General features: G+C 45.4%; 1 long non-coding RNA gene across 1 annotated transcript; it reads right to left on the bottom strand.

The window, feature by feature from the left end:
- Positions 1–9,555: 9,555 nt before the first annotated feature.
- On the bottom strand, positions 9,556–12,048 carry LOC308572747. Its single transcript, XR_014001855.1, has 2 exons — positions 11,912–12,048; positions 9,556–10,125 (listed from the first exon to the last, which is right to left on the bottom strand). It is a non-coding gene; the product is annotated as an uncharacterized lncRNA (long non-coding RNA).
- Between the last annotated feature and the right edge of the window lie 57 nt (positions 12,049–12,105).

The raw sequence follows: 12,105 nt of genomic DNA, 5'->3' as shown, positions 1-12,105 counted from the left end.
TGTCTCGCCAGAGTGGTGCATGCTCTAGTTATCTCCCGCAGACTACTCCAGACTACTGCAATGCGCTCTATGTGGGGCTACCTATGAAGGTGACCCAGAAACTGCAATTAATCCAGAATGCGGCAACTAGACTGGTGACTGGGAGTGGCCATTGGGACCACATAACACCAGTCCTGAGAGATCTGTATTGGCTCCCAGTTACGTTTCCGAGCACAATTCAAAGTGTTGGTGCTGACCTTTAAAGCCCTAAACAGCCTCGGTCCTGTATACCTGAAGGATCGTCTCCACGCCCATCGTTCAGCCCGGACGCTGAGGTCCAGCACCGAGGGCCTTCTGGTGGTTCCCTCATTGCAAGAAGTGAGGTTACAGGGAACAAGATAGAGGGCCTTCTCGGTAGTGGTGCCCACACTGTGGAACGCCCTCCCATCAGATGTCAAGGAAATAAGCAGCTATCTTATTTTTAAAAGACATCTGAAACCAGCCCTGTTTAGGGAATTTTTTTATATTTAATGCTGTATTGTTTTTAACACTTGATTGGGAGCCACCCAGAGTGGCTGGGGAAACTCAGCCAGATGGGCGGGGTATAAATAATATATTATTAATTATTATTATTATCATCATCATCACCATCATTATCTTATTGCTGTTAACCTGTAAGCCTCCATTCACTTTGATAGTACTAATCACCATTCATTTTGATAGTACTGATAATGACCACCACCAGCAGCAGCAGCACAGAGCATGGTACAAAAGAAGGGATGTTAGAGAAAATGCAAAATTTAAATTTAAATGCAAAATTTAAACACCCAAGAGATGAGCTGTGGTTTTGAGCTCATTCAGCCTACGTGGTATAATTCACACACATCTTTCTCTCTGTTGGTAAGTTACAGGAACTTCCTTCTGCTTTCCATTTCCATAGAAATTAAATATGTTGTACAAAGAATTAATTAAGGCTACACTCCCAAGTAGTCTGTAGGACTCTCTACTGAGTAAGCACTCACAGGATTAGGCAGCATGTTAAGAATGCATGTCCTTTCTTTAATCGTTGCTAAAAAACAAGTTTACTGGAAAATTAACTGTGGTCTGTTAACAAGCAGCTTTGCTGAATCATTTCAGGCTTAGAACTGCTTAGGCCATGTCTTAAGTGTTACACAACAAATGACAGAACAATATAGGCTGCATTCACATGGCAGTTTATTCCATTCCCCCCAACTTTTTCTATTGTTAATTTCCACATTATTGAGATTTCACATGACTGGTACTTGAAGGGGCAGCAGGCTAACTTGGCGGTCTCATGGCAGGCCACGTAGCAGCCACAACTCTGTCCTCCAACAGGACAACAGCTGGGGAGCTGCCACTGTCTGCTTAATTCTACCTGGCAGTAGGGCTGACCCTGAGAATGAGGGGGCCCATTCGCACCATACATTTAAAGCAGTATCACTTTTAACAGTGATGGCCTCGCCCAAGGAATCGTAGGAACTGTCGTTTGTTAAGGGCACAGGATGTCATTAGGAGACTCCTATTTCCCTCACAGAGTTCCCCGGGAAGACAGGTTGATTATTAAATCACTCTGGAAACTGTGGCTCTGTGAAGTCTCCTAGAAGCTCTCAGCACCTGGAAAGTATAGTTCCTAGGATTCTTCAAGGGAAGCCATGACTGTTTAAAGTGGTATGATCTTGTTTTAGAAGTATAGTGCAAATGGGGCCTAGGAGAGAAAGAGAGATCCATTGCTTGTGCTCCAAATGGATCCTCCTCTGAGGAACTGGCAGAGCTCGTCTGAGTAGTGTCAGAGCCGAGGTGGTTGGGTCTGTGTTCATGTCTGCGCCTTACCTAGTTGCAAGCTATCGATGGATCAGGACGGGCAACGTGGGACATGAGAATGAAAAGATACCTGATCCCCTCATATATATTTTTTCATGGTTATCATCACTGCTATTACTATTTTGCACTTAAAGTCAACACAGTCAGAACAAAACTAAAACGGGGAAGCTGGTTTGGTGGGGGAGGGAAGGAGAAAAGGGGGAAAATCCTTTTCTGCTTATCAGAGAGGCCCTTAAAGTTTAACAAGTTCATCGTGGGGTTTACTCTTGGCATTGTATTGAATCACTTTTGCTACTGACCATGAAGTGTTGGGAGGAAAACACTTCAAAGGTCTTCTATTTCTTCTGCAGATACTGCTGAGCATCAGTGGGTGCAATTAGTTAATTTTAGCTGCATACATACCCTGCTTTCAAAGCTGTCCTGAAGCCCTAGCCCTAGCTTACCTGGCAGCCAGTCAGTATGCCAAGTCCCAAGGGTCAATCCACACAAACAAAGTCCAGGAAACGCAGTTCAGAGTCAATCCAAGTAGCCAAGTCTGAAGTCCAGCAGTCAGAATACACAGTCGAGAGTCAAACCCAAAGCACAGTCCAGTAGAGGTCCAATCCAATCCAAGGTTCGTCAACATGAGCAGTTGAGCAGACACAGCATCTCAGCTCTGCTTTCCCTTTGTACTTTGCATGCTGGTTGAAGCATCTGGGTTTGATGAGGCAGGTGACCCTCACCGGCTCTGAGCTGGGCTGTGGGCCCTTGCCTGCCTCAACCTCCTAGAGTGCCACTCCCACTGCTCCCTATGCCTCAGAGCCCGCCATGTTTGTGGGGACAGGGGTCCCTCTCGCTCTGGTGATGGGTCCTGCTGATCTGGTTCCTGTGCATTGACCCCCATTCCCTCACCATCCTCCGTCACCCTGTAAGTACTTCCTTCCCCACCCCCTGCTTGCCCTGGTATGTCCTAGTCCCAGCTACATCTCTTCGCAGCATCCTCTTCTTCCTCACAGTCAACCAGCCAGCTCATGACAAAAGCACATTTTAATCACATTTTCCACCTACCCCGAAGAATCCTGGGAACTGTAGTTTGTTAAAGGAATTGTAGCTCTGTTGGGGGGATAAACTACAGTTTCCAGGGTTCTTTAAGAGTCAACACAACTTTATAAGTGTATTAAGGGGCCAATGAACTCAGGCGATTGGGAAACCCTGGCTTAAGTGCATGTCATTGAAACAGTCACTTTTGGCATTTCTCCCCTCCTATGCTTAAAAGAAATATATATTGTAAACCCCTTTGGGGCAGGGAGGCACCTGCCCTCTTGTACTCTGTAAAATGCCAGGACACACTAATGACTCGTGGCACTATGTAAATGATCATCGTCATGGGCACCTCCAAACTGTCGATGTTTTGCATAAGGAAGTCAAGCGCACACTAGAAAATTCAAGTTTGCATAGTTAAAGCGCTCTGTTGCCCTAGCACCACAAAGTCACTTTGAAAAAGAAAGTTTTTTTGTGGTTAAGAAATTGATGGGGAAATGCATAGAAAAGTGTGGAATGTCAAAGGGGCCTCCCATAGGCATCAGGAGGTGAGCAGTTTGCTGATGTATAACCTCCCTGCAAACAAATTAGAACAAATGCTCAGTAAAGACCTGACAGTCTGACCTCCGTGACAGCTTTGTGCAAGCAAATCAGGATGAATGTTCAATACACAGGTCAACTGAGGAGCCCCCCATCACCATGTAATGATCAGCCCACACTTTATTTTAGTTCACCTCCTCTTTCAGCTCACAGTAGAATCCGCTCCTCTCAGCAGCAAAGATTACTGAGATCCCCTTCACAATAGCATTTCTCTCTATATTTCCTGCAGCTTTTTGAGGTTTTGGGCAGCTTAACCCCACAGCTGTTGTTTTAAGTTCCTTAAACAATCGGGTTTTGTTTCGTTTTGCTTCTTTTGGCTTTCCTGAGGTGGTTACTTTTTCCCCCTGTCCAGCAAGCACTTTGAAGATCAAAACTGTATTTACTTTGGAGAAGGATAAAAGTACCGTTTCATTTGATTACACAATCTTTGGGCAAAAAGTATTATGTAAATCCAACTGTATTCCTGTTCCTTCCAGCTGGAAATGTCGCCCATACAGCAGTGCTGCTGAACAACAGTTGTTCTAGAAAATGTGACATAAATCATATCAGAAAAAAAGCCACACTGTCAACTGTACTTCAGACAGATTGTTGTCCCCCACCTCCTGGGACCAATGAGCCCATCTCTACACACTGACAGGTGTATTTTCATTTGAAGTATTACACTAAGACGAGTGGCGAATCTCAGGCTGCATGTGGACTTCTAAGCCTCTGTGTCTGGTCCTCAGATCTCTCATGAGCTCATACCCTGAAACCAGGGAGTGTTTATTGAGGAGAGATTTTACCATTGCCTTATTATCTTAATCCTGTGTTATCCTACATGAAGATCAAGTATCCAGAGCTTTGTGATGCAAAGTCAGGCTCCTGCATCATGTATCCACCTGTTTTTCACCCACCAGCCACAGAAAACAACCATCTTATCACAAAACACAGCTGCATTTACCGGCTAAGTTGTAAGATCCTATGCTTTAAGACACTGCTGTGGTCCAAACCCTGGCTCTGAAGCATGGATCCTTGAGGTGGTGGTAGGAACTGAGAGAGTAATTACTCACATGGACATGAGAAAGGGGAGAACACAAAAGGAGACAGCACCAAGCAAAAACAAAGCCACACTCTCACCCACCTGTAAGCAAATAATATTTTTAATTTTAAAGAAGCAGGTGCTTCTGTTGCTGGGTGCTGGAAGTTAACGTGGCAGGTATGGAAGGCAGAGAATAATGAGGGGAAATCTTTCAAAACCTATACATAGGTAGTGTATCACACCTTCAAAACTGACCCAAATAGCAAAACAGAGCAACGCAGATTGTGAGTGAGGGGACACTATGCTGCCTTCTAAACACATCCTCTCCCTCAAAGAATTCTGGGCATGGTAGTTTGTTAATAGTTGCTGGGAATGGTAACTCTATGAGGGGTAAACTACAGTGCCCAAAATTCTTAAAGGGATGTGATTGGAACGTGCTTTTTAAAGGTAAAGTGTGTTTGCAGCCCAAGGAACACAACTTCTTGTTTGGTGGTCCCGTAGAAAGGTGTTAAAAGTTTGGAGGATGGTGTTTAGTTGAACAGAGCAAGCTACAAAGCAAAACCAATTAATGATGCCTGCTGAGGCACTGTTAAATATTTAGGATGACCAGAACGACAAGCTGCTTTCAAAAGACCATATTAAGTTTTATGAGTGCAGCCAGTTTGACTATTCCACGTTGCAGAACTGATACAGACAGGTAAGGTGATATGAAAGCTTTGGCAAGTAGCCCTCACTGAAAAATTAACTCGCCAACTTTAAGTGGCGAGGTGCGAGAGGGCAGGCAAAGGACACAGACTTCTTTGCTGTGGGAAAATATTTTATTTTCCATATAGATGTACTGAAGATACCACACCATCTGACAGAAATAATTCTCAAATAAACACGATTTTGAATAGTTATCCTAACCCTAATCCGATCTGGGCCATCCATGAGGCAAAGTGAGGCGACCACCTGGGTCAGCAGATCTGGCCTCCAAGAAATGCATCATCTGCTGCTGCTGCCATGCCACGGTGGTAATTATAGCTGTGCCATGCTGCAAAGAAGAAGAGGACGAAGAGGAGGAGTTTGGATTTGATATCCCGCTTTATCACTACCCTAAGGAGTCTAAAATTGGCTAACAATCTCCTTTCCCTTCCTCCCCCACAACAAACCCTCTGTGAGGTGAGTGAGGCTGAGAGGCTTCAGAGAAGTGTGACTAGCCCAAGGTCACCCAGCAGCTGCATGTGGAGGAGCGGAGACGTGAACCCGGTTCACCAGATTACGAGTCCACAGCTCTTAACCACTACACACCACACTGGCTTATGGTCCAGATCTGCCTCCTTGGCATCCCTTCCATGCCACCTCTACAGCTCTTTATTCCCCCGTTCCCAATCTTCACTCACCCCTTCTTTCCTGCTGGAGGAAGCACCATTTTGTGGTTTGTCTCAGGCGCCAAAATATATTGGGCTGGCCCTGACCCTAATCCACACCACCGGCACCAACTCTAGGGGGCCCTGGGGGTTCAGGCACCCACAAAAAATTGTTGTGGGTGCTTGGCACCCTTACCGCGGGGCCCTGGACACAACTTCTGGGGTTTCCAAGCACTGCTGCAGTGTGCAATGTAACACGGCGTCATGACATCACGGCATGCATGCTGCTGGGCACCCATAAACTGAGGCCCAAGTCAGCACCCCTGATCCACACCCAAAGCAGGGATGGAGGGATACTTACACATGCAAAGGATTCTGGCTAGGGATCCACATAACTAGCAAAAATAGAAACAAGGTAAGGCTTTAGAAAAGGAGATGTTTTTCCTGCAGTCTTATAAACTGCAATTCTCCAGCTGCAATCCTTCTTTGCCATTGTGGCTGCCTTCTCTGAGTTGGCTTCTCTGTAATTGTTCCTTAGGACAGAGCTGCCTTTTAGAAGCACAGTCCTATCCCACAGAATCCAGAAACCCACAGGATTTTGAAAGCAACGTTCTTCTTTGCCAAAATCCAGGCTTGCAGTATTACAGTATTTGTTCTTCTTCACATGCATGGGAACATTTGTGCATGTAGCTTCAAAGTGGGTAGCAGAGTCCAGGTTGCTTATCTGCTAGACCTAACCTGCTTCTCAGCCCCCTGTAAGGGGAATCCCTCTCACACAAACACACACAAATGTTTTGTTCTGGTTGCCAAGCAGCTGCAAAGGACGTATTGGCTTCACATCAAGCTTATTGATAGTGAAACTGTTTTTACCTTATTGGTAGTGAAACCACACGGCTTTATTATACCAAGTTTTTTAAGAAACAGAAAGAACAGAAGTGAAGCCAACCACCTGTCTCCTGGATCCTTGCCCATCCTGGCTTATAAAAGCTAGCCGGGAAGGACTGGGCGATGGGCTTCGTGGGGTGGTGAATGTTTCCCTCCGTGAGGGAGCCTTCCCAGACCTGCTGAAAGAGGCGGTTATTAAACCGCTTCTTAAAAAACCATCTTTAGATGCGGCCACGATGGCCAATTATCACCCAGTCTCAAATCTTCCATTCTTGGGCAAGGTGATTGAGCGAGTGGTTGCTGAACAACTCCAGGCACGCCTGGAAGAAGCAGACCATTTGGATCCCTTCCAGTCGGGATTCAGGCCTCATCATGGGACTGAAACTGCCTTGGTCGCACTGGTTGATGATCTCCGGCGGCCTAGGGACAAAGATGAGAGCTGTTTCCTAGTTCTGCTGGATCTCTCAGCGGCGTTTGGTACCATCGACCATAACATCCTTCTGGACTGTCTTGAGGGGCTGGGAGCTGGGGGCACTGTTATACAGTGGTTCCGCTCCTTCCTCCTGGGCCGTGTTCAGAAAGTGGTGGTGGGGGATGAGTGTTCAGACCCCTGGGCTTTCACTTGTGGGGTGCCTCAGGGTTCTGTCCTCTCCCCCATGCTTTTCAACATTTACATGCAGCCACTGGGAGAGATCATCAGGAGGTTTGGGCTGGGTGTTCATCAGTATGCAGATGACACCCAGCTTTACCTCTCTTTTAAATCAGAACCAGTGAAGGCAGTGAAGGTCCTGTGTGAGTGTCTGGAGGCGGTTGGAGGATGGATGGCGGCTAACAGATTGAGGTTGAATCCTGACAAGACAGAAGTACTGTTTTGGGGGGACAGGAGGCGGGCAGGTGTGGAGGATTCCCTGGTCCTGAATGGGGTAACTGTGCCCCTGAAGGACCAGGTGCGCAGCCTGGGAGTCATTTTGGACTCACAGCTGTCCATGGAGGCACAGGTCAAATCTGTATCGAGGGCAGCTGTTTACCAGCTCCATCTGGTACGTAGGCTGAGACCCTATCTACCTGCGGACTGTCTCGCCAGAGTGGTGCATGCTCTGGTTATCTCCCGCTTGGACTACTGCAATGCGCTCTACGTGGGGCTACCTTTGAAGGTGACCTGGAAACTACAACTAATCCAGAATGAGGCAGCTAGACTGGTGACTGGGAGCACTGGTCTTGAAAGCCCTACATTGGCTCCCAGTACGTTTCCGAGCACAATTCAAAGTGTTGGTGCTGACCTTTAAAGCCCTAAACGGCCTCGGTCCAGTATATCTGAAGGAGCGTCTCCACCCCCATCGTTCTGCCCGGACACTGAGGTCCAGCTCCGAGGGCCTTCTGGCGGTTCCCTCACTGCGAGAGGCCAAGTTACAGGGCCTTTTCGGTAGTGGCGCCCGCCCTGTGGAACGCCCTCCCATCAGATGTGAAAGCGATAAACAACTACCTGACATTCAGAAAACATCTGAAGGCAGCCCTGTTCAGGGAAGTTTTTAATATGTGACATTTTAGTGTATTTTTCATCTTTGTTGGAAGCTGCCCAGAGTGGCTGGGGAAACCCAGCCAGATGGGTGGGGCACAAATAATAAATTATTATTATTATTATTATTATTATTATTATTATTATTATTATTATTATTTGCTACATGTTTTAAAAGCATTCTATATAAAGAACAAATACATTATACATATGTCTCCAACCAACATTAGCTTACCAGAATGCCCAGTCCACAAATTGGCCCTAGTGCCTTCTGCTTATTAAGGTTCCCAGCTTACTAACATGGTGCTCAAAGGTACAAGATGCATTTTAATTGTGTCTGTGGTTTGTGTGGCATGGCCTCATGGGCTAAATTTTAATCCCTGCCAAGCGTAAAATAGTCAGCCTAAACTACAGGTTGCAATGCTAGAATCATAGAGTTGGAAGGGACCCCATGGGTCATTTAGTCCAACCCCCTGCAATGCAGGAACATGCACCCATACCTGGATCAAACCTGTGACCGTGGCATTATCAGCACCATGCTCTAACCGAGTTAACCAGCCAGGCATGGGCACAAGATGTGGGACACAATACAGTGGTGCCCCGCAAGACGAATGCCTCGCAAGACGAAAAACCCGCTAGACGAAAGGGTTTTCTGTTTTTGAGCTGCTTCGCAAGACGAATTTCCCTCTGGGCTTGCTTCGCAAGACTAATAGCCTTTTAGCCGCTAAGCCTTTAATAGGCGCTAAACCGCTAATAGCGCTAATCCGCTAAGCCGCTAATAGGGTTGCTTCGCAAGACGAAAAAACCGCAAGACGAAGAGACTCGCGGAACGGATTATTTCCGTCTTGCAAGGCACCACTGTATTCAGATGGAGGAATGGGAAAAACTATGGAAGAGTGAGATAAAATTTACAGCATGTGTGGCGATTAAAGAAAATTATATGAAAATGATGTATAGGTGGTTATCTAACTCCAGTCAAATTAGCAAAAATGTACAAAGCTAAAGAAAGCAAGTGCTTAAAACGTAAAACAACAGAAGGGACATTTTTCCCATGTGGTGGTATTGTAAACGAATTATTGGGATGTGATTTATAATAAAATGAAGATGTTTAAAATAACCTTTGTTTAAAAAAACCAGAAGCTTTCCTAGTAGATATTACAGGAGTGGACCTACCAAGATTACAAAAGAACTTATTTATGTATGCAACTACGGCCGCACAAATACTACTAGCACAACATTGGGAAGAAGAAGGTGTCCCAGCCAAAGAAGATTGGCAAGTTAAATTAATGGAATATGCTGAAATGGCAAAATTGACAATGAAACTAAGAGGAAGAGACGACAACGAATTTAAAGAAGATTGGAAGGACTTTATTGCATATATACAGAAGCAATGTACACAAGTTAATACATTAGCAGGGTTCTAGGACTACTTGTAATTTTATTATGAATGGACAATAAGTAATTTTGTTGTTGTTGTTGTTGTTTAGTCGTTTAGTCGTGTCCAACTCTTCGTGACCCCCTGGACCAGAGCACGCCAGGCACTCCTGTCTTCCACTGCCTCCCGCAGTTTGGTCAAACTCATGCTGGTAGCTTCGAGAACACTGTCCAACCATCTCGTCCTCTGTCGTCCCCTTCTCCTTGTGCCCTCAATCTTTCCCAACATCAGAGTCTTTTCCAGGGAGTCTTCTCTTCTCATGAGGTGGCCAAAGTATTGGAGCCTCAGCTTCAGGATCTGTCCTTCCAGTGAGCACTCAGGGCTGATTTCCTTAGTAATTTTAATGGTTTTTAAATTTACAATGGACATGTGGAATGCTGATAAATAATGGAACCAAGGAAGGGACAAGGGGGAAGTCAATTTCTTCTGTTTGGTTTTGAATTTGTATTGCTGTTGTTTTATTTTTCTTATTTTTGGAAAACTAATAAAATATTACCAAAAAAGAAAAAGAAAAAAGAGTTAACCAGCAAGTCCAGCCACATTCCCACTACGGATAGCCTTAAATACCTGGCTTGGAATACCTTTGTGTAGAAACCTGTTCAACCTGTACGGAGCTTAATGCCCACGAGGAACTCGCTCATTTCTTATCTGTTTCATTATGCGGGATGTTAATAACTGGATTTCGCATCCGCCATCCGTTTTCTTTTTAATTTTAAAGAAATGCAATTATTACATTATATTCACAGAAAAAAGAAACAAACATATATGGCCACTGACTCCCCTACGACACAGGGAGATAAAATGGGAAGAGAGGAACCATGCATTCCACCTTGAGCTCCTTGGAAGAAAGGTGGAATACAACTGTAATGAAAAAATATACTGTGTAATAAATAGATAAAATATGATATAAATAAATAATTTTTGGGAAAAGACGTTTTGTCTGTTTCCTATGCATTTGGACAACTCTTAAGATACAGTAACTCAATTTTGCATGATGGATGAAGAAGCAGCTTTCTGGAAATTAATCCCAAGTTTCTGGATATGTTTGGATACAACTCAACGTGATTTTGAATCAAGAAATCCCAGAGCAGTGTAACAACATTAACATATGTGGGCAACTCTGGAAGGTGATCTGGAACAGCAAGTATGGATCATTTCAATTGGTTCTTAAAGCTCTGCACTATCTGCTAGTGATCTAAAAATTCAAGGTTTTGCTGCTAGCATAAAGGTAAAGGACCATTAGGTCCAGTCGTGGCCGACTCTGGGGTTGCGGCGCTCATCTCGCTTTATTGGCCGAGGGAGGCGGTGTACAGCTTCCGGGTCATGTGGCCAGCATGACTAAGCCGCTTCTGGAGAACCAGAGCAGCGCACGGAAATGCCATTTACCTTCCTGCCGGAGTGGTACCTATTTATCTACTTGCACTTTGACATGCTTTCGAACTGCTAGGTTGGCAGGAGCAGGGACCTGCATATAAAGCCCTAAGTGACCTGGAACCCAAGGAGCTCTGATTAGGGTAGAGGAAGTCCTACTTCTTGTGCCATCCAGGAGACAACATCCAACATCTAAGAGGACATTTACACAAAGCAGCTCATTCTTGGTCCCCCCCCACCACACCACCTGTGGAACTCCCTCATTATTTGACGGTCCTCCTTAGTAGAAACAGAATACCTACACTTCTATTGACTGCTTTTGGCTCAAATGGAAAATAGTTTGTTTTTTTCAGGGCTGGTATGATAGCCTTTGCTGCTGCTGAAGTTGATTAAGATTTTAAAGTATGTTTTTATTACTGTGTGTTCTGTTGTTTTTTAATACCGCTAGCTGTCACGTGCTCCTAATCCGAGGAAAGGCAGAATGTCAAAACAATGACTCATCAGCTGGACACATCTGTGCAGCGTGAACAAAGATTTTGTGCAACCGAACTTGCAGAGTTTTCTAAGGAGCCATGCTGCTCCTTTGAAAGAAACAGATGAGAAAGGATGAAAATAAAGGGGAATCTCTTCCTTTCAATCTTCATAACCGTGTGTGCACGTAAAAACCAGCATATATGCGCGTGCACATATCTTCTCTTATTCTGCCATTCTTTGCAGCACATCAATTTACTTCTCTTTTCTTTCATGTTTTCTCCCTTCCTGTCTTCCTCCCCACCCCACCCCCGCGCCTTTTATCCTGATTTCCCCTTCTTTCTTGCCGTTTCCTCTTCCTTTACCGGAGAAAAAGGGCGGCACGGCACGTATACAAATGTTACAGGACTCCCATCAGGCCCTACCGGCATGATAAGAATTGTAGTCCACTCCCTGGACGTCACGGAGTGCCCCTTCCTCCTGCGGGCGTTCTTATGCCCAAACATTACCCAATATGAACGTCGTACGGCATGTGCTGCTTCCTCAGCCGTTGCCGCGTGACACGTGTGTGCGTGCATGTGTGAAAGAAGCGCGGGGTTGCGGGGAGAGATCTTCCATC

The sequence above is a fragment of the Podarcis bocagei genome (genome assembly GCF_964188305.1).
Source record: "Podarcis bocagei genome assembly, chromosome: 13".
Lineage (NCBI taxonomy): Eukaryota > Metazoa > Chordata > Lepidosauria > Squamata > Lacertidae > Podarcis > Podarcis bocagei.
The sequence above is the reverse complement of the archived record's forward strand: the minus strand, read 5'-3'. Positions and strand labels throughout refer to the sequence as shown.